We start from the raw sequence: 19,683 nt of genomic DNA, 5'->3' as shown, positions 1-19,683 counted from the left end.
ATAAATGTTATTGGTCGTTCGCCGTCCTGGAATTGCTGTGATAACACTGCTCCTATTGCTTTATCTGATGCGTCTGTGGTGAGAATGAAGGTTTTTTCAAAATCTGGAAATGTTAAAACGTCTTTAGAAGATAAAATTTCTTTAAGAGTATTAAATGAATTTCGTGCATCATCATCTAGATTGATGATTGTGTTTTTTGACTGATTTTTCAGAATTTGGCGATGGCCATCCTCCCCTCTTAAAAGTTTTGTAAGGGGTTTTGCGATTTTAGCATAATCTCTTACAAAACGTCTATAATATCCAGACAGTCCTAGAAATGCGCGTAAATCTTTCAGAGTTTTTGGTTCAGGGTATTTACGAATACATTCAACCTTCTTATCGTTTGGTTTTAGACCTTCTTTTGAAACAATAAAGCCAAGAAATTCGACTTCGGTCCTTAAAAATTCTGATTTGTCAGGTTGAATTTTGAAATTAGCTTCTCTTAATGTTTCCAAAATTGTTCTTAAATTTTTCAAATGTTCATCAAGTGTTTTACCGAATATTATGATGTCATCTATATAGACATGACATATTTTTCCTAAGTGTTCTCTTAAAACGTCATCCATTACTCTTTGGAAGATTGCTGGTGCATTCTTTAAGCCAAAGGGTAAACGAATGAATTCATATTTTCCATTATTAACTGAAAAAGCTGTTTTTTCTATATCTTTTTCAGACATTGGGATTTGATGAAATCCTGATGCCAAATCCAATGTGGTAAAAAATTTGTTTTCTCCTAAGTTAGATAGGACTGTGGATGTATCCGGAATTGGATATCTGTCACTAATTGTTTTTGAATTTAATTTTCGGTAATCTATAACCATTCTGTATTTCTTTTCTTTAGAAGCATCCTGTTTCTTTGGTACTATCCAAACTGGTGAGTTGTAAGGGGATCGTGATGGTCTAATAATTCCATCATGTAAAAGTTTTTCTAATTGTTTATTAACTTCAGATTTTAAAGCTTGAGGATAAGGATAAGTTTTGCTATAGACTGCATTTTCGTCAGTAGTTCTGATATCGGCTTTGACCTTTGTAGTAAATGGTAATTTTTCATCCGGAGGTTGAAATAAATCTTGAAAATCTTTTAAAACTTTTCCGAGTCTGTCTTTTTGTTGCTTGTCTAGGTGATCATCTCGAATATTTATTTTGTTGATTTCCTGTAGTTTGTATTGGAGTAGAGGAATAATGAATTTGTTTTCTAAAATTAATTTTTTATTTGAAGTATCTATTACTGCTTTCAATTCTTTTAATGTGTCGTGTCCTATGATTGCATCAAAAGATTTTAATTCATTTAAATGAAAGAATTTAATCAAAACATTAGAATATGGTTTGAATAATTTTCCGCTGGAATATTTATTAATTTTTATATCTCCGCCTACTGAAGATACATAAAAAGGTTTTTTTATTTTGTGGCTGATACTTGCGTATCGAGGGTGAATGAAATTTTTGTTTGATCCTGTGTCAATTAGAATTTTTAGTGGTTCTTTTGCCTTACCAAAATAAAGAAAGTATGGTAGGGCAGATTTTAATCTAAAAAATTTAGTTCTGCTTTTTCTATGTCTTCTTCTTCAGGTGTTTCCCGTTCTTGTGTGTCAATTGTTTTCATATATCGTTCATATTGAGATGATTCTTCGGTTTGTTCCTCTTCATTATATTCGTTATCTATGCATGGATAATCGTGATCATTGGGATTAATTTCAACGAAATTTTGGGGATCTTCATATTGGCCGGTTTTAATGTTGAAGAGTCTTGGTCTCTTCATTGGGTTTACCTGAGTTGTATTTTGAGGTCTATTGCCGTAATTTATTTGTCTAGTCCTAATGGATGGATCTACTTCCATAGGTTCTGGTGGAGGTTGTCGGAAAGGATTTCTGGGAGGTAATTGTGGTTTTGGTTGAAAGGAATGTTGCGGAAATTGTTGGAAATTTGGTTTTGGAGCATTCCATTGAAATGGGGGCCTAAAATTATTGTTGTTATTAATAAAGGGCTGGGGTTTGAAATTGTGATTTCTGAAATTTTGAATGGGATTTGGTTTTAACATACGTGGTGGTAATTTTAGAGGATTAATTGGAATTAAATTTCTGGGTGCTGCTGTATGTTCAAAATGTTTTGGTTTAGTTAGCATTTTTCTGCATTCTACGTTTTGGAATGCGATACAATAACTGTATGCACTTGCTAAAGAAGTTGGTTCATAATTTCGGATGAATTTATAAATGTCTCCATCAAGCCCTCTTATGAATGCATCTATTGCCTTTTTATTGTAAGATTCTATTAAAGCTTTTGAAGCTTCTGGGTGACTAAATCTGTGATCTGTTTTGATTTGATTTGCTATTAGTGATAGCAATCTGTTTACTTCGTCGTAATAAATTTCTAAAGAGTTTCCTCTTTGTTGTACGGTCATTAATTGATAATCGAGTGTTTCAAGATCACGCTTTTCACCATAATAAGTGACAAGTGTTTTCTTGATCATCGTCCAGTTGATACCAATGTTAGAAGCGACTAAAGCGTCATTTGCTTCTCCTCTAATTTTCCGTCTGATAGTTTTGCATACCATGTGGAATTTATTTTGCAATTCAACACTATGGTTTGCAGTAGTATTATATAATTGGATTAGACTGTCAACATCACTGATCCAGTTATTTAATTCACTTGGATCGCCTGTGAATATTGGCAAGTCTTTGACTAAATCGGGAATTTTCTCAAAAGTATCTGGGTTTACGGGAGAACCGTCTTGTTTTGTGAAAAATAGGGGTGGATCACTGTAATCAGGAATATTTTGTGGAGCGGAAGCGGCTTCCAGAGCGGTAATCCTGCTCAGTAGTTGGTTAACGTCGAATTGTTCCATATTATTTATTCTTAATTGATTAAATGCTTCTAGCAGGTTATCCAGTTTAAAAAAATTATTGAATGTTAAAAAATGTTGATAAAATAAATGTTTATTTTAACCTGAAAAAAATTGTTTAATATAAAAATAAATGTTTGTTTTAAAAATATTTGTTTCACAAAAAGTTTTATCCTAAAAATATTGTTGGAAAATTATCAAAAAATTTTAACCTTACCTGAAAAAGAATTAGTATATATATATATTTTTTTTTTTTTTAAATAATATGATTATTTTCAATGAATATTTTGGAAATTACCTTTATTTTTTTCTGAAATTAATTGTTTTGTTATTTTATTTAATTAATTAATTGTCACACTATATTTTGGAATTATACAATTATTTGCACTACTTGTATTTGAATCTTTGTTAAATTATTCACTTTATTTCACTTTGTGATATTTCTGTTTTTGTTTTTAGTACTTACATGTAAATCCTGAACATCTTGTGGGAACACCACAAGACTGCGGAACAACGTACTTTCGGATGTCAATCCTCTTTCAGTGACGTCTCGAAAAGCTTCGGTGCGCGTGTCCAGTACTTTTGTCTCGATGTCCTATTATCACCTTTTGATTTATCCAACCGCTGGCGGGTTCAGCGAGACTGGTTGGTCGGGATCCTTGAAGTGTCTTCCTTCCTTCCCAGTGTGGCGGCAAATTCCTGTTCGGTCCACAAGCGAGCTCCTAACTGTTGTGGCTACTGAGGGGCTCTTCCACACGGCTGCAGAGGTCCTGCGGTCCAGAGAGGCTTCGTGCGTTCGGATATTTTTTTCGGATAGTGTGGGTGGTAACTCTATCGTTCACCCTATCACTTCACTTGTCTCACTTCCTTGGCACTACTTTCACTTGGCAAGGTCCCTATTCGGGCGCCAGTTAATCTTAAACACTAAACTTTACTTAAAAAAAACAATTTCTTCTTTTCGAGCACACGATGTGCATCTATTCACTATTCAAATTTAACTCTAACCTTACATTCATTGTCCCTGCTTATATATATCAATGATTTGTGTTTACAACATCTTGAATGTGGGAATGTTTATTCATGGCATCAGCGCGATGCTGATATCGATTCTTGTGAACGGTTGATTGTTTATTCTTGGTCTCCGGGTGGTCCAATAAGTTGTGATTGTTGATGATGATGCAGCTGGATGGTGATTCGGATGTTTATATTCCGCTTATCGGCTATGCGGTCTCGATTTGTGCTAACTGTGCTAACTAGTGATCGCGAGATACTTTTGGAGGTGTGTTCAACCATCGCAGCTCTGTTATCTTCAGATAAACCGGCCACCTTGGACTTGCCGTTGCCAGGCACTTGAAACTCCAACGCGAATTGATAATAACACAGCAGAGAGGTAACTTATAATTTGCTCAACTATGACGGAAAAAACGACCTGTTTGTGAATAGGCCTTGATAACAGCTGCCTCAAGGCGACCTACATTACGCAAAACACCTGTAAAAACACACACGATTGACTGAGAGGGGGGTACACACTTGATGTTTTCTGTTCAATTTATATTCAATTATTTAGAAGATTAGCGTGAGCTTATTTCATGGGGATTTCTTTTCCAAAAAATAGCGCATGTTCCAAATGAAACGATTAGAATGTGAATGACGACGCTGCAAAGTACGTCATCTCGATTGTTATAGAGCGAAGGCCTTTGTCCCCTGTGCACAGAGCTCGAGATAAGGTTTTGAACTTATCGTACGAACAAATTCGCTAATGAAGGATTAGCGACCGATTAACTCGACCCACTGATAAGCTCCAAGCTTGGATTCAAATTGAAACACTACACCAGGGAATAAAGAAACCTGAAACAACCGATGTGTCATCGTTTGATTTGATCAAACATTGTTCAGTGTGGATGGAAGCTTATAATAGATTATGGTCTCATTCTGCTGCAAGCGTGAGTTTTTAGCACATCAGCGCGAATGTGACGCTCATCAGATTAAAATGATCCCGTTTGATGGAGTGTGGAAGACATGCTGGCATTAGCTGATCACCGACGATCGTGATCTAATGCTAATGGCAGTAATCAACTTTCTATACAGAATCTGTAATCGGTGGATAAGTGTTAAAGAGAACAGAATTTGTTGAAAATGATCAGTTGTGGATACGACAAGTTCGAGGATTTCTGCAGTGAAGTCACCGATTTTTACGACGATTTGAAAATTACCCCGCCACACCGACTAGAAGAGGGTAAACCCTCAGAAGATAATGATAATGAAACAAAAACTATAGGAGGTTGTGCCCTGGACAATTTGTTCCATTTTCATTTATTGTATTATTTTAGAACGATCCGAAATTTTAGGAATTACGCTTTAATAAAAAATTGTAAGGGGTTGTATATAGGACACGATCGCATATTTTCGACGTAGAACTACACAATTATATTATGTAACCCACTTGTTTACCACTTCGAATATTATTTTAGAATGCATCGAAATTTTTGTAATAAATTATGTTCTTCGTTACAAATAAATTTGATGAACGTTCTTTTACGTTTGATATGATGCCTGGAACTACCAAAATATGTGAACGGACAAATTGTCAAACGATCATTGTATTTTACATTTCCCTCTGAAATTATTGCACATCTCATGTTTACGTAGTTCTCGAACCGCGAAAGTTCATTCACCTCTAGTATCTGAAATGACGACTTTCCCAGGCTTTTCAGTTTAAAAGCACGTTTTAGGGAAACATATTCCGGTCTGCACAACAACAAGCGAGTACAAAAGTTCTCAACATGTATTTGCAAAGCGGATTTCCGCAGGTACATCGATTTTTAAGTCTCTGTTGGGGAAACCGTAAATCGGGCCAATCAACCCTTGGCAGTTAGGGCGTATAAATAACGCTTGGCATTTTACAGTTATTCAATTGTTCATCTCATGAAATATAACATTTTATTAATTGTGAAAGAGGCGTAGAAATATTTCCTATCAATTGATGCAAACATCTTTCCGATCTGTTGTTCGAGTTATAAGCATTCGAAATACGGGTAGGGTTAGCACACAAATCGGCAGAACAAATGTATGGGAAAAAAGGAAGTTCTTCCAGTTTTCATGAATTTAAACCGTTTAGAGATTAGCGAATTGTAATGTATAACCTATCAAACAAATCTTATAGAATTTCCGATTCGATTGGTATGCAAATCATGAGAATTCGTTCACACCGAAAATAGTTATTAACGTTAACTTTACCTCATAGAAACGTGACCTGTTTTCTGGTTTGACACCCTTCCTGAAAGACGTAGTTTTACGTCCAAAGTTGCGATGACCCCGAAAATAGCCGATGGTTTGCGTGGTTTTGTAGAATAAGTTTAAGATGATTGATGATTCATTCTTGTTCTCGAGAGAACAACATGCAAGCTGGCCATCTATGTGTGTGATGCAAACATATACAAACACACTTCACCGGACGGCATGAAAATCGATATCGATATCCATCCTTAGATATTGATGGTGACTGCCCGCTGGCAGAAAGGAGACTGTGTAAAAGAAATCGTCAATGCTCTGCTTTTATGCTTTGTCCGTGTCAATAAGTTGCCAACGGGCAGGGCTTAAATTGCGATATTAAATCTCTCCACGGTGTTCGTTCACATGTTGCATGTTGCATGTTGCAACATGTTGGCACATGTTGTTGTTCTCTGCATTTTCATTCGAGTGGCCGATTTACGGACTACTGATACGGGAAATTCAAATGCATTTACCATGAATGGGTATAATGAAGAAGAGTGGTAAAATGAACCAGTGCTTAAATCTCAATAATCTAATTAAAAATCAATCGATAATTCTTGATTATCCAATTCTTAGATCATATGAAGCTATTCGAGACACCCTGTTATGTATGAATCTGTCAAATGTTGAAAATAATGAACAAAAACAGAAATTGCTCTCTCACTAGTTATTTGGATGTAATTTTGCACGTATCGTATTTTCGCCACTGGATAACGACTTACAATGTTATGTTTTCTGAAAGCTTTGACCCTGGAAAAATATGCCACCACAACCAAAACCCAGTCTCTTTAAACCCAGCCTCTTTTTTTTTATACTACGTCTTTGTTCTCTTCAGAAAATTTCAATTACTACTTTAGGGGAATAGAGCAATTCCAAATGAAATAGACAAATGACAAAACATGAGTATTTTTTTTCGAATGAAAATTTGTATTGCTTTTTGGTTGGAGGAAATATCAGTTTTGAATAGCAATTGTGAATTTTTTGAGATATCTTCGATAATTCATATCTAAAAAATTATGAATCGTACCGAAAGAGTTATAGAGTATTGGTGTTAAAACGTGAAAAAATATACACTGAGGAAAAAAATAGTACTCTTTTTTTATTTACAAAAAAACCTTCAATTTGCAATATCTAAAATACGTATTTTTTAATTTGTTTCATATAAAATAGAAGTCATGCAGAAAATTCGAAAAATGAATCCAAGATGATAAAACTATTTTTGACGTACTTTGGAAAACATCGAATTTTTACGAATTTTCGAAACTTCGAATTTTTGTATGTTAACAATCATTTCTAGCCACAAATTATGAATCCTGATGTGATTTAAAATAAAAAAGCTCTGTATCAATCTCCTTCTAAATGCAGCCATTCTCAAGATATTTGAAAAAAAAAATATTTCTAATTTTTTGTCTTTTTTATAGTTTTATAGTTTTCATATGTTTGTCGTGTTATACCGTCATGTTCATGAAATTTTATGAATTTACTTATAATTTTCAACAAATTTTCCAAGTATATCATTATGGTAAAAATATATGTTTAAGAGTTACCCATATTCTGTTTAGGAGTTTTAACCCACATGTCTTCAAATGTTCTTCAACGTAACTCCTAAACATATAGTTTTACCATTATTATGTATTTGGAAAATTTGTTGAAAATTATAAGCTAATTAATAAAATTCCATGAACATGACAGTATAACACGACAAATACTTTAAAAGAGCCTATTTACTATAAAAAAGACAATAAATTAGAAATATTTTATCAAATATCTCGATAATGGATGCATTTAGAAGTAGATTGATAAAGAGCTGTTTTGTTCTAAATCATATCAGAATTCATAATTTGTGACTAAAAATCATTGTTAATATACAAAAATTCAGAGTTTTGAAAATTCATAAAAATTCGATGTTCCACAAAGCTTGTCAAAAATAGTTTTATCATCTTGGACCCATTTTTTAATTTTTTCACATGCCTTTTGTTTTATATGCAAAAGTTTAGAAAACATTTAAAAAATACGTATTTTAGATATTGCAAATTAAAGTTATTTTTGTGAATAAAAAAAGAGTACTACTTTTTTTCTCAGTAAATATATTTTCTCACGTTTTAACAATTCTTTCTGAGACACTATTCCGATATGACTCATAGTTTTTGAGATATAAATTATCAAAGATTCCTCTTACTAAAATCGATACGCCCTTTTCAAAAGTCACACTTGAGTCAAAAAATTCCCAAATGCTGTGGAAAACTTATATTGGAGAAGTGTGTAATACGCACCCCCTAAGCGAGAATGGATTTATCTTAACCGTGCTCTTAAAAATTAAGCTAACAACTACTTCAGTTCGTAGATTAGTTAACCCTCAGTTATCTGTAGTCGTTCTCTATTTTGGATATTGCAGAACAAAAGTGCTACAAATTTTATTTTGTAACGCGCCCAAATTCTATATTTTCCAATCATAGGTGTTCAATGGCCCAGCAGAAGTATATTATGCTCATAAGCTGTTTCTCTCAGAGACTATGAGGCTCAGAGGAACAGCTGGTATGAATGCTGGCCGTTTCTCCGATGAGCGTGTTCTCCCAGTATTCGTGCATTAATTCTCCAGTCCGCGCTCTTTTTTTTCCTACATTCTCTGAGCACATAATATAGATGCCAGATGTGTAGACATGGGGCCTGATTCTCGAATACACTTCGAATACACACGGTGGAAACGGAATGAAACGTATCCGCGATGACAACGGTACGGTGTCGATATCTGGATACGAGATTAGTTTCCCACTAAACTTATCATTATAATATCAAATTATCTTCAGATGAAATTTTTGTATGAGATTATTTTATCACATGAAGAAAACAAAGTTTTCCACTCACATCAAATACCAGTTTGATACGAAGAAGTTAATTTTCATTAATGATTTTTTATTTGAAAAGTGCTCATTCTGCCTGAAAACTCATTATTATCTTTGACACTTCACTAACTCGTAAGACGTAGTTCAATGGTGTGCCATTTATTTCGTTTCCACCGTGAAGTGTATTCGAGAATCAGGCCCATGTTTTCGTTTTGACGACATTTAATTTTGTGAAAACATACTGAGGTCATTTCAAAGTATCATTCGTCTTCCTAAGTTCGAAGCCGCCGGACGCATATATATATATCGTTATCGAGCAAGGAAGTGATACCGTTATTCTCGTGGCTGGTGAAGTGATCATCGCATCCTAACGGGATTCCCTATATTGCGAGTGGATTGTATCGAAGCAATCACAACAAGCGGGAAGAAGAAGGCCTGCACCGCGGGCGCTGTGTGCTGGTGAATTTGTCGCCTCTCGTGATCAACACCATCATCGTGCTGTGTTGCGATACACCGGTTCAGCTGTACTGAACGATTGACACGCAATTCGAGTTGGAAACCATTGGATCCGCACTGGGTGCAAAATAAGTATTATTAATTTCATTAGGTTAAGGTTATTAGGTTAAGAAAAAATCAAAAAAAAATTGAAAAGATAAGTAAAAAAGTACATCTGCCACTTTAAATGACAGATGAAGGAGGAACCGTTGACATGGAGATTGAATCCACTGTCTACCCCCCTACGGGAGCTGGAAAATCGCTTAAACGCGTTCCCCCCTCGGAAGATATCTCTTTAGAGGAAAAGTTAATCCACCTGAACAAGCCCCCCTCAAAAAAAATTGCAAACCTTTCCTCTTCACCCCCTCAATCTCTCGCTTCCGCTCAACTCCCGAACTTGCCTCCCAGCCCTACTGATCCCGCTCCCGCTCAACAATCGACCTCGTCCTCCCCCGCAGTTGCTTCCTCTCCCCGTGTCAAGGTCTATCCAGAAGATGCACCTGGATCTGGCCCATGGATTGTTTTCTTCCGGCCCAAACCAAAGGGAAAATCCCTCAATGTCATCCAAATTTCGAAAGATCTGGCAAGATATTACTCTTCCGTGGTTGAAATTTCCAAGGTTAGACCGAACAAACCGCGTGTTGTCGTGGCTAATCGGAAGCACGCTAACGATATTGTTGTCGACAATAGGTTTGTTATAGAATATCGCGCCTATGTGCCCTGCCATAACGTAGAAATTTCGGGGGTGATTACGGAAACAGGTCTGACGAGCGAAATAATAAAAAAGGAAGATGGCAGATTTCAACAGCTCCCTTTGAATCAAATTAAAATTTTGGACTGCCATCAACTAGGAAAAGTTTCCCAGAATGGGGAAGAAAAAAAGTTCACGCCGTCCGACTCGTTTCGAGTAACTTTTGCTGGTTCCGCCCTCCCTGACTACGTTATGGTGGATAAATTAAGGCTTCCAGTGCGACTCTTCGTGCCAAAGTCCATGACTTGCAACAAATGCAAGTCAGTTGGTCATACAGCAGACTATTGCCCCAACAAGGAGCGCTGTGCCACTTGCGGAGAGCAACATGAGGGGAAATCCTGCAGTGCGACTGAGCATAAATGTCCATATTGCGGGGGATCCCCACACGAGCTCTCAGCTTGTGAAAATTATAAGAGTCGCTGGGATAAACAGAAGCGCTCTTTGAAGGAACGCTCGAAGCGCACTTTTGCGGAAATTTTGATGGGCGCTTCTCCACCGGCTCAAGAACAACAACCAATCAACACACAAAATGCCTTCGCCACGTTGCCCGTTGACGAAATGGAAGCGGACACAGCTAACGGGGGCACACCGTTCATTTTCCAAGGGAATCCCCGGCGCAAAAATGTGACCACTCCCAAAGTTCAAGGACAAGTCCCTCCGGTGATACCCCCTGTTAGCTTGCCTAAAAAATCGAGTGCAGCGGACAAGCAAAATCAGGTTCCTCCTGGCTTCCGTGGCAATAGTTCACCTTCGAACGACCCAGCACTCGAGGGGACATCAAAAACCCCAACTGTCCCTATTTTTCCGTCCAGTTCAACTTCCCAATCGGGATTTATAAAGTTGTCTGACCTTTTGGATCAAATCTTCAAGTGTTTTAATGTTTCCGACTCCATCAGAACCATTGTCATCTCAATGCTTCTAGTATTAAAGACAATTTTGCAACAATTGATGCAAACATGGCCCCTCCTTGCAATGATTATCTCTCTTGATGTCTAATTCAAATAGAGAGGTCGGAGATATCACTGTTTTACAGTGGAATTGTCGTAGTCTTATCCCTAAATTGGATACATTCAAATTTTTAATTCATAACTTCAATTGTGATGTTTTTGCTCTGTCCGAAACTTGGCTTTCTTCGCGAGATGATCTCTCTTTCCATGATTTCAATATTACACGCTTGGACCGTGATGTCAGATACGGAGGGGTGCTATTGGGGATCAATAAGTGCCACTCATTTTTTCGAATTGACCTTCCACCTATTGGAGGGATTGAAGCTGTTGCTTGTCATGCAAACATCAGAGGAAAAGACCTCTGTATTGTCAGCTTGTATTGGCCTCCGAGAGCTGCGGTTAGCCGCAAGCAACTTGTTGACATGTGCTCACTTCTTCCTGAGCCACGATTGATCTTGGGAGACTTCAACTCTCACGGAACTGCCTGGGGGGAACAGTACGACGACAATCGTTCATCGTTGATATATGACCTTTGTAACAGCTTCAATATGACCGTTTTGAATACTGGGGAAACAACACGTGTTCCTAAACCTCCTGCTAAACCAAGTGCTCTTGACCTCTCGCTTTGCTCGAATTCACTATCGTTAGATTGCAAGTGGAATGTAATCCAGGATCCCAACGGTAGTGATCACTCGCCAATCAAAATTTCCATCACCATTGGGTCAAATTCTTCTGAATCTATAAACATGGCATATGACCTCACAAGACACATTGACTGGAAAAAATATTCGGACGCGATTGCTCTAGCCATCAATTCCAGAGATGGTTTGCCTCCATTGGAGGAGTATAACTTCATTTCTCGTTTGATCTATGACAGCGCGGTTCGCGCTCAAACGAAACCCATCCCAGGTTCCACTATTCGTCGAAGGCCTCCCAATCCATGGTGGGATAGCCAATGTTCCAAGCTTTATCAGGATAAATCGAACGCATTCAAAGCTTTTCGGAAACGTGGAACCATTGAAAATTTACAATCGTAGTTGGACCTTGAAAATCAATTTAAAAACTTGATCAAAGGGAAAAAACGTGCCTATTGGCGAAATTTCGTGGGAGGTTTGTCACGAGAAACGTCAATGAAAAAATTATGGAAAGTGGCTCGAAACATGAGAAATCGCTCTTCAACGAATGAAAGCGAAGAATATTCACATCGATGGATTTTCAATTTTGCACGGAAGGTTTGTCCTGATTGTGCAAAAAATTGTTCGAGATATACCACAAGATAGGTGCGATCTTGATTCCGAGTTTTCGATGGTAGAATTCTCTCTTGCTCTCCTTTCTTGTAACAATTCGGCTCCGGGAACGGATAGAATTAAGTTCAACTTGTTGAAAAACCTCCCTGATGTGGCGAAACATCGCTTGTTGAATTTATTCAATCGGTTTCTGGAGCATAATATTGTTCCAGATAATTGGAGACAAGTAAGAGTTATAGCTATTCAAAAACTCGGAAAACCCGCGTCCGACTTCAATTCGTACCGCCCAATAGCAATGCTGTCTTGTATACGGAAATTGTTGGAGAAAATGATCTTGTTTCGCCTTGATCGATGGGTTGAAACGAATGGCCTACTCTCAGATACACAATATGGGTTCCGTAGGGGCAAGGGGACGAATGATTGTCTTGCGTTGCTTTCTTCAGAAATTCAATTGGCTTACGCCGAAAAAAAACAAATGGCTTCAGTATTCTTGGACATAAAGGGGGCCTTTGATTCTGTTTCAATAGAGGTTTTGTCAGACAAATTACACTCTCGGGGTCTACCGCCTCTATTGAATAATATGTTATATAACTTGCTTTGTGAGAAACATTTGAATTTTTCTCATGGGGATTCGACAGTAAGTCGGATCTCCTACATGGGAGTCCCCCAGGGCTCATGTTTAAGCCCCCTTTTGTACAACTTCTATGTAAGCGACATCGACAATTGCCTTACACAAAATTGCAACCTAAGACAACTTGCAGATGATGGGGTGGTGTCTGTCGTAGGATCAAACGAATCCGACCTGCAAGGACCCTTACAAGATACTTTGAACAATTTTTCAACCTCGGCCATTGGGCTAGGTATCGAATTCTCCACGGAGAAAACAGAGATGGTGGTTTTTTCTAGGAAGCATAGACCAGCAAAACCAAAGCTTCAACTTTTGGGTAAACCGATCACTCATGCTATGTCATTCAAGTATCTTGGGGTCTGGTTCGACTCCAAATGTACTTGGGGGGCCCATATTAGGTATCTGAGTAAAAAATGTCAACAAAGAATAAACTTTCTCCGTACAATTACCGGCACCTGGTGGGGAGCCCATCCCGAAGATCTTATAATGTTGTATCGAACAACTATTCTCTCAGTGATGGAGTATGGCAGTTTCTGTTTTCAATCAGCTGCCAAAACACACTTAATTAAACTCGAGCGAATTCAGTATCTTTGTCTCCGTATTGCGTTGGGATGTATGCCCTCAACGCATACCATGAGCCTTGAGGTTTTGGCAGGCGTACTCCCACTAAAAGATCGCTTCAATTTATTATCTCTTCGGTTCCTCATCCGGTGTAAGGTTATGAACCCATTGGTGATCGGAAATTTTGAGCAACTGAGCGAGCTAAATTTTCATTCTGGATTTATGAGCTCATATCATGAATTCATCTCCATGCAGGTTGATCCTTCTTCGTATATTCCCAACCGTGTTTGTTTCCCTGACTACATCAATTCCTCTGTACATTTTGATCTGTTCATGAAGGAGAAAATCCATGATATTCCAGATTACCTTCTATCGGGGATCGTTCCTACGATCTTCAATGCAAAGTATGGGCGTATCAATTGTGATAATATGTATTTTACTGATGGGTCCTCTATGAATGAGTCCATAGGATTTGGAGTGTTCAACGTATTTTTTAGCACCTCACACAGTCTTCAGTATCCTTGCTCAGTATATATTGCTGAATTGGCAGCAATACACTGGGCGCTGGACAGCGTCGCCTCACGACCTGTTGAACACTATTACATTGTAACGGATAGTCTTAGCTCTTTCGAAGCTATCCGTTCAGTGAGGCCGGAAAAGCACTCGCCGTACTTCCTTGAGAGAATACGAGAAATTTTGAGTGCTTTAACCAGACGCTGTTATGTCATTACCTTTGTCTGGGTCCCTTCACATTGCTCAATTCCGGGTAATGAGAGGGCTGACTCATTGGCAAAGGTAGGTGCAATTGAAGGCAAAATTTGTCAGCGTCAAATCGCCTTCAATGAATTTTATTCTTTAGTTCGTAAAAATACCATCGTTAACTGGCAACGCAAATGGAACGAAGATGAATTGGGCCGGGGGCTCCACTCAATTATCCCTAAGGTTAGCCTTAAACCATGGTTCAAAAGTCTGGACTTGAGTCGGGACTTTATTCGCACCTTCTCCCGACTCATGTCCAATCACTGTTCGTTAAACGCGCTACTCTTTCGTTTTGATCTTGCCGACAGCAATATCTGTGCCTGTGGCCAAGGTTACCACGACATCGAACACGTTGTTTGGTCGTGCGAGGAGTATCTTGTTGCCAGATCGAATTTAGAAAACTCTCTTCGGGCTAGAGGAAGGCAGCCCAATGTGCCGGTGAGAGATGTGTTGGCTGGTTTAGACCTTGATTACATGTCCCAAATATATGTCTTCCTGAAAGTTATCGATTGTCCTTATATCCTTATATTCTCCTTTTCCTTTTCCTTCGCGAGAAATCAAATCCCTTTCTTATTAACAATAGAATAAGGAGAAATGTAAATACATATTAGATATAAGATAGGCTTAAGAATTGAGTGTAATTAATGTGTGTGTGAATGTGAGAGTGAACATTGCCAACATATCCTTTTATCCTATCCTTTTCCTGAAGAAAATATGTCACCCTTCTAAACTCGAGTAGACCGCGAGTAATCGGTTTTCTACACCATTAACATTAGAATTAAGGAAAAATGTTTATATATACTTGTAACAATACAGTCAGGAGTTTGGCTCTTTTAAACTTATGTAACTGAGCCTGTAAAAATAAACGATTTAATAATAATAAATTTCAAAGTATGTAAAAACAATTGTTTGTGTGATTTATCGAACATGATTTAGAAATATCGTGATGGTTTGTTCATTTTTGTTCATTATGATTACATTTGCAGAAAATATCTTTGCATGGCACGAAACCATGCAAAGATATTTTTTGAAAAAATCATCCGGCATCCTTCACATACAAGCTTTTTCTCTCGTGAGAATGTTATCCGGCCGGAAGCGAGCAAATTGCCCCGATCGAGGGTATGTCGTTCTGCCCGATGGTAAGCTGATGCGGAAAATATCAAATTGAGAAGGAAATGAATCCTTTCTCACCGTTTTCTTCATCTGAGATATCCACTGGGAAACCGACTCAATAAATAAGGCTCACAGTTATCGCCTCTTAATCGGTTTCGAGCAACAAAAACCTTATAAGAAATGAAGTAGTTACATCGAAAATCGCTTCCAAGAAAATTATTTTTCTTATTTTTTTTAAAGCATGTTACAAATGTAAAACTTGCATGGTAGGATTCTATCATCGACTAGCACGATTGCCTATAACCATTGCATTTCTATTTTTACTGGTTTACAAGAAAATCAGGCGGATCAAATTGCCCGGCAGGCGCGTTTTAGACACATCTCCTCTATTTTCTCCAACCCAAACGGAATACAAATTTTCGTTCGAATCAAAAATACAAGTTTTTAAAAACGGCATTTTTAGTTAGATTTCATTTGGAATTGCACTATTTAGACTTGTGCTTGAAAATGATAGACGATAAATGGTATTTTAAAGTACATTCTTGAACGGAATGTGAAACGATTTTTTTCAAGGCTTCCATTTGATGTATCAAAAGAGAAAAAAATACAGATTTTGAGCAATGAAAAAACTCAATGCAAATGCAATTACTACACACAATCACAGTCTTATGTCAAGATCCTGTTCATGTCCCTAGGTCCCTAGGCTCAGACCCATCAACTTTTGTAATAGGTTTTTTTTTCCAATTCAAAGCTTCATTGTAGTACAATTATTTAATTTGAGAAGTTTTTTGAGAAGAAGATTTGAGGATCCATTTTTAATTATTTTGATATTAGAATACCACTACTTTTGTATTTTGAAAAAAAAAAAATAGTGTTTAAACTAAACCGAGAAGACCGTGCTGTGAAGTTTCTTCTCGCTATCAACGTGGTTCAAGGTGACAAAAATGGAAATTTTTGGTTCAAGCCTCTGCTGGTAATTACGTAAGCTACACCCAAAATTTATCATATTTGTAAAATCATGCATGCAGCAGGAATAACGGATCGAAACTGTTATGATTGATCAACGGAAACTCCTCATTGTATGCAGTCAGAGCGGACCATATGGTATTAACCATGGCGATATGGCTCTATTTCATGTACAGACAGAGCGAACCATCTGTTAATCGGTTATAGAGGGAGTGGGGGTGAGATGAACATGTTAAAAAGAACTTCAAAATTTCACCCACATGTGGAATCTTGTATGACCAGTGGCGTCGACTGGGGGATGCGGTAAGGGCGGATCGCCCCCTGGGTGCATGATTTAAGCACGGTTCAATCGATTATATGAAGAAATCGGTTGAATATGAATTCTGAATTCTGGCTTGGTTCACTCTGACAGAACGGAAACGATGGCAATGAATTTGAGGAATCTATTGAGGAATGCTGCCAAGATGATTGAAAATGGGAAGTACTACATGGGCTGAAATGTCCCGGGATTTTTAATGAAACCAATCATTTCTTGGGCAAAGCTGTATTTATTCCTCAATATAGTTTCCTTCGAGGGCAATACACTTGATATAGCGTGTTTTCAACATTTCTATTCTCTTTCTGTAGTACGAAACGTCTAAGTATTCGAAATATGTCTTAGTGCCATTGGACTCACGAGTGTGGTAATGGATCCACGTTTCACCCATTATCACTCCACTCGTCCACTCGTCCACTCGTCCACTCGATTACGCTTCAACAACGCCAAACCAACTGCTGAATCATCAACGCGCCGCTGTTTTTGTCGTGCAAAATGTATCCCACTTGTTCTTTTGAAATGCATACGGCCCCAGATAACTCGCGTAACTTCACTTTACGATCGTTCAAAACAAGTGGATGCACTTGTTTTACGATTTCTGAATTCGTAGCCTCTTTTGGCCTTCCAGAGCATCTGCGGTCCTTGCATGGCCTATTAAAAATTCACTAAAATACCGATAAACTATTGTTTTCGAAGAAGTAGAAGTGAAATAATATTTCTTGAATTACATTGATTTCCCCAGCTTTTCCCATCAAAAGCAATGTTTGATCAAAATACGACACTCCTCTTTTTCCTTTTTTATACGAATGCTCAGGTAGTGACGCTTTAACAACTGTGAACAAATGAACGAAATGTCATGAAACTTCACACATAAGCTAGTGACAGATGAACCTCTCGAAATAAATCTTGTTGATTTTTAGTGGCGCCATCTGTTGAAAAATCCCGGGATTTTTCGGTCCTTCCCCAACATTCCAGAAGGTCTTCATACTTAAATGGTTGCGCGTCCGTTTGCTAAGTGAGTTCAACCACAGGTTCCTTCATTGATTGATCCTCCAATTGGACTTTTCCAGGGCTAGAGGCAAATGAACTTCATGATTCATAGAAAACCATCAACCAACCTTCAGATGATCGAGGAAAATAGCAAAGTTTTATGATAAGCCAAACCAATATCAAAAATTCTGACCTCAGATTTCTTATCGAAAGGTCATCTCACAATTTTGCTTATAAAAATGTTTACTCAAAAAAAGAAAAAAAATATTGTCGTCTTTGTTTCGAGATCATTGATTGTTTTATTGTCTTCCTTTCGTCCACCGGCCTCGATGGCCGTAATCTCGCGAAAAATAAAATCAATTCGAACTGGGCAAATAAACGAAGTCAACGATTAAGATGATGACGTATAACGTGGCAACGGGAGGTCGTTCTGGGTGACTTGTTTGGTTTTACTACGCGTGCTCCACTGCCTTATCTGCATCGGCTGTGCCTCCCTTCTTCGCTGGTGTCACATGCCCGTGACTGTACTGATATGGAATGAAAATAATACAATTTACGCAGTGGCATCCACTGGCTGACTGACTAAATTACTGCAGCTGCCAGATGAGCCACAACAATGGATAGCTGGATAGATGTAATGTAATTCCCCGTTACAGATGTGTGATCAATCCTGCTAAGTTTTCTTGTTTTGCTAAATAGTCTTTCCTGTTCAGGTTGGATATATTCGCGCGTAAAAGCACTAATCAACCAATCCCGGCCAACATTATTCCGAAGTGTACAAAATACTGATTAATGGAATTTCTGTCGTTGGTCGTCGTTGTCGAACGAATGCATATCCAATCGTTTCCGTTTTGGTCGACGCCAAAACGACCGAAAATATTATAAACACACCTTCATCACCATCATTACTCAATGCAAAAAGTAATTTTCCTAAACCTTTGACCGATTCCGCAACGTGCATGGAAGCGTGCATTGCATGCACTGATGCTGATCAGAGGACTCGTGTACTGTAAACGATCGAGTGAGGTCGAGTGGAACCATATTGTAGGATCAAATTTTTCATAGCATACCAATTCATTTGTTTCTCCACAATTTTTTCCGATTTTTTTTATATTACACATTTTAAAGTTAACGAAAAAAATTACCGAAACAAAAATTCGTATCCTGGTGCTGCACGTAAGTCGACAAACGGCCAGACTTTGAGCTTAGTACACTGTCGCTTTAGGCGGGTCGTTTATTTTCGTAAGTGCTAAATTAGCGAACCAGCTGCGCTTAAGTTCGCAGACAGCAGCGACCGAAATGGAAAACATGTTTTAAATGGATTTTCGTCTGGGAATCGTTCCAATGAGGTATCTATCAGAGCAGTTGTTTTCTTTAACAGTTTTCCTGTTTTCTCATCGCATGCGAAACATTATGCATAAATATGGTTTAATTCACTTGGCTTGGTATTTCAATTTATATTTGTCAATCATTACTGAGCTCGTGGATTTGTGGGGTTCGGTATTGATACAATAGGCCGTATGAATAAAAACAAAATTCACCTTTACTTTACTTCATTCGAGCAGTCGAGCAGTGAGATTAAGTTTTTACTACGTTTGGTATGAATAAAAGAAACAACAAAGTATTTACTTTTCGAAAATGGATGTTTAGCTGATTTCGTATGAATAAAACAGCATTCATCATGTATTTACTTCGTTATTATCAAGTATGCTCATGAGCATACTTTGGATCTGAAAACACTATCATTCGTTTTGATGTCATATCCGATTTATGTTTAATGCTGCTATCTGCGCTTCGCTTGAAGTTAAACAAGTTAACGATCCGCATTGATCGCATTGAGCTTCGTTTACTAGTTCAGGGGAGCGTAAAAAATTGATTGATTTTCAGGCGGAAAGAACATGTTTTTAAAATTTAAA

General features: G+C 37.8%; 1 protein-coding gene across 2 annotated transcripts in view; it reads left to right on the top strand.

Moving 5' to 3' along the window:
- The window catches only part of LOC129764154 (uncharacterized), a 38,893-nt gene that overhangs the window by 4,241 nt on the left and 14,969 nt on the right, over positions 1 to 19,683 (top strand). The window contains exon 1 of one of the 2 annotated variants that reach the window (XM_055762978.1): positions 4,083 to 4,268. The exons of the other annotated variant lie outside the window; for it this stretch is intronic. The gene's annotated coding sequence lies outside the window, so the exon portion shown is untranslated. Of the gene's footprint in view, positions 1 to 4,082; positions 4,269 to 19,683 lie in introns of those variants that run through there. 2 annotated transcript variants of the gene reach the window in all.

Source organism: Toxorhynchites rutilus, chromosome 2 (genome assembly GCF_029784135.1).
Source record: "Toxorhynchites rutilus septentrionalis strain SRP chromosome 2, ASM2978413v1, whole genome shotgun sequence".
NCBI classification, from domain to species: domain Eukaryota; kingdom Metazoa; phylum Arthropoda; class Insecta; order Diptera; family Culicidae; genus Toxorhynchites; species Toxorhynchites rutilus.
The sequence above is the reverse complement of the archived record's forward strand: the minus strand, read 5'-3'. Positions and strand labels throughout refer to the sequence as shown.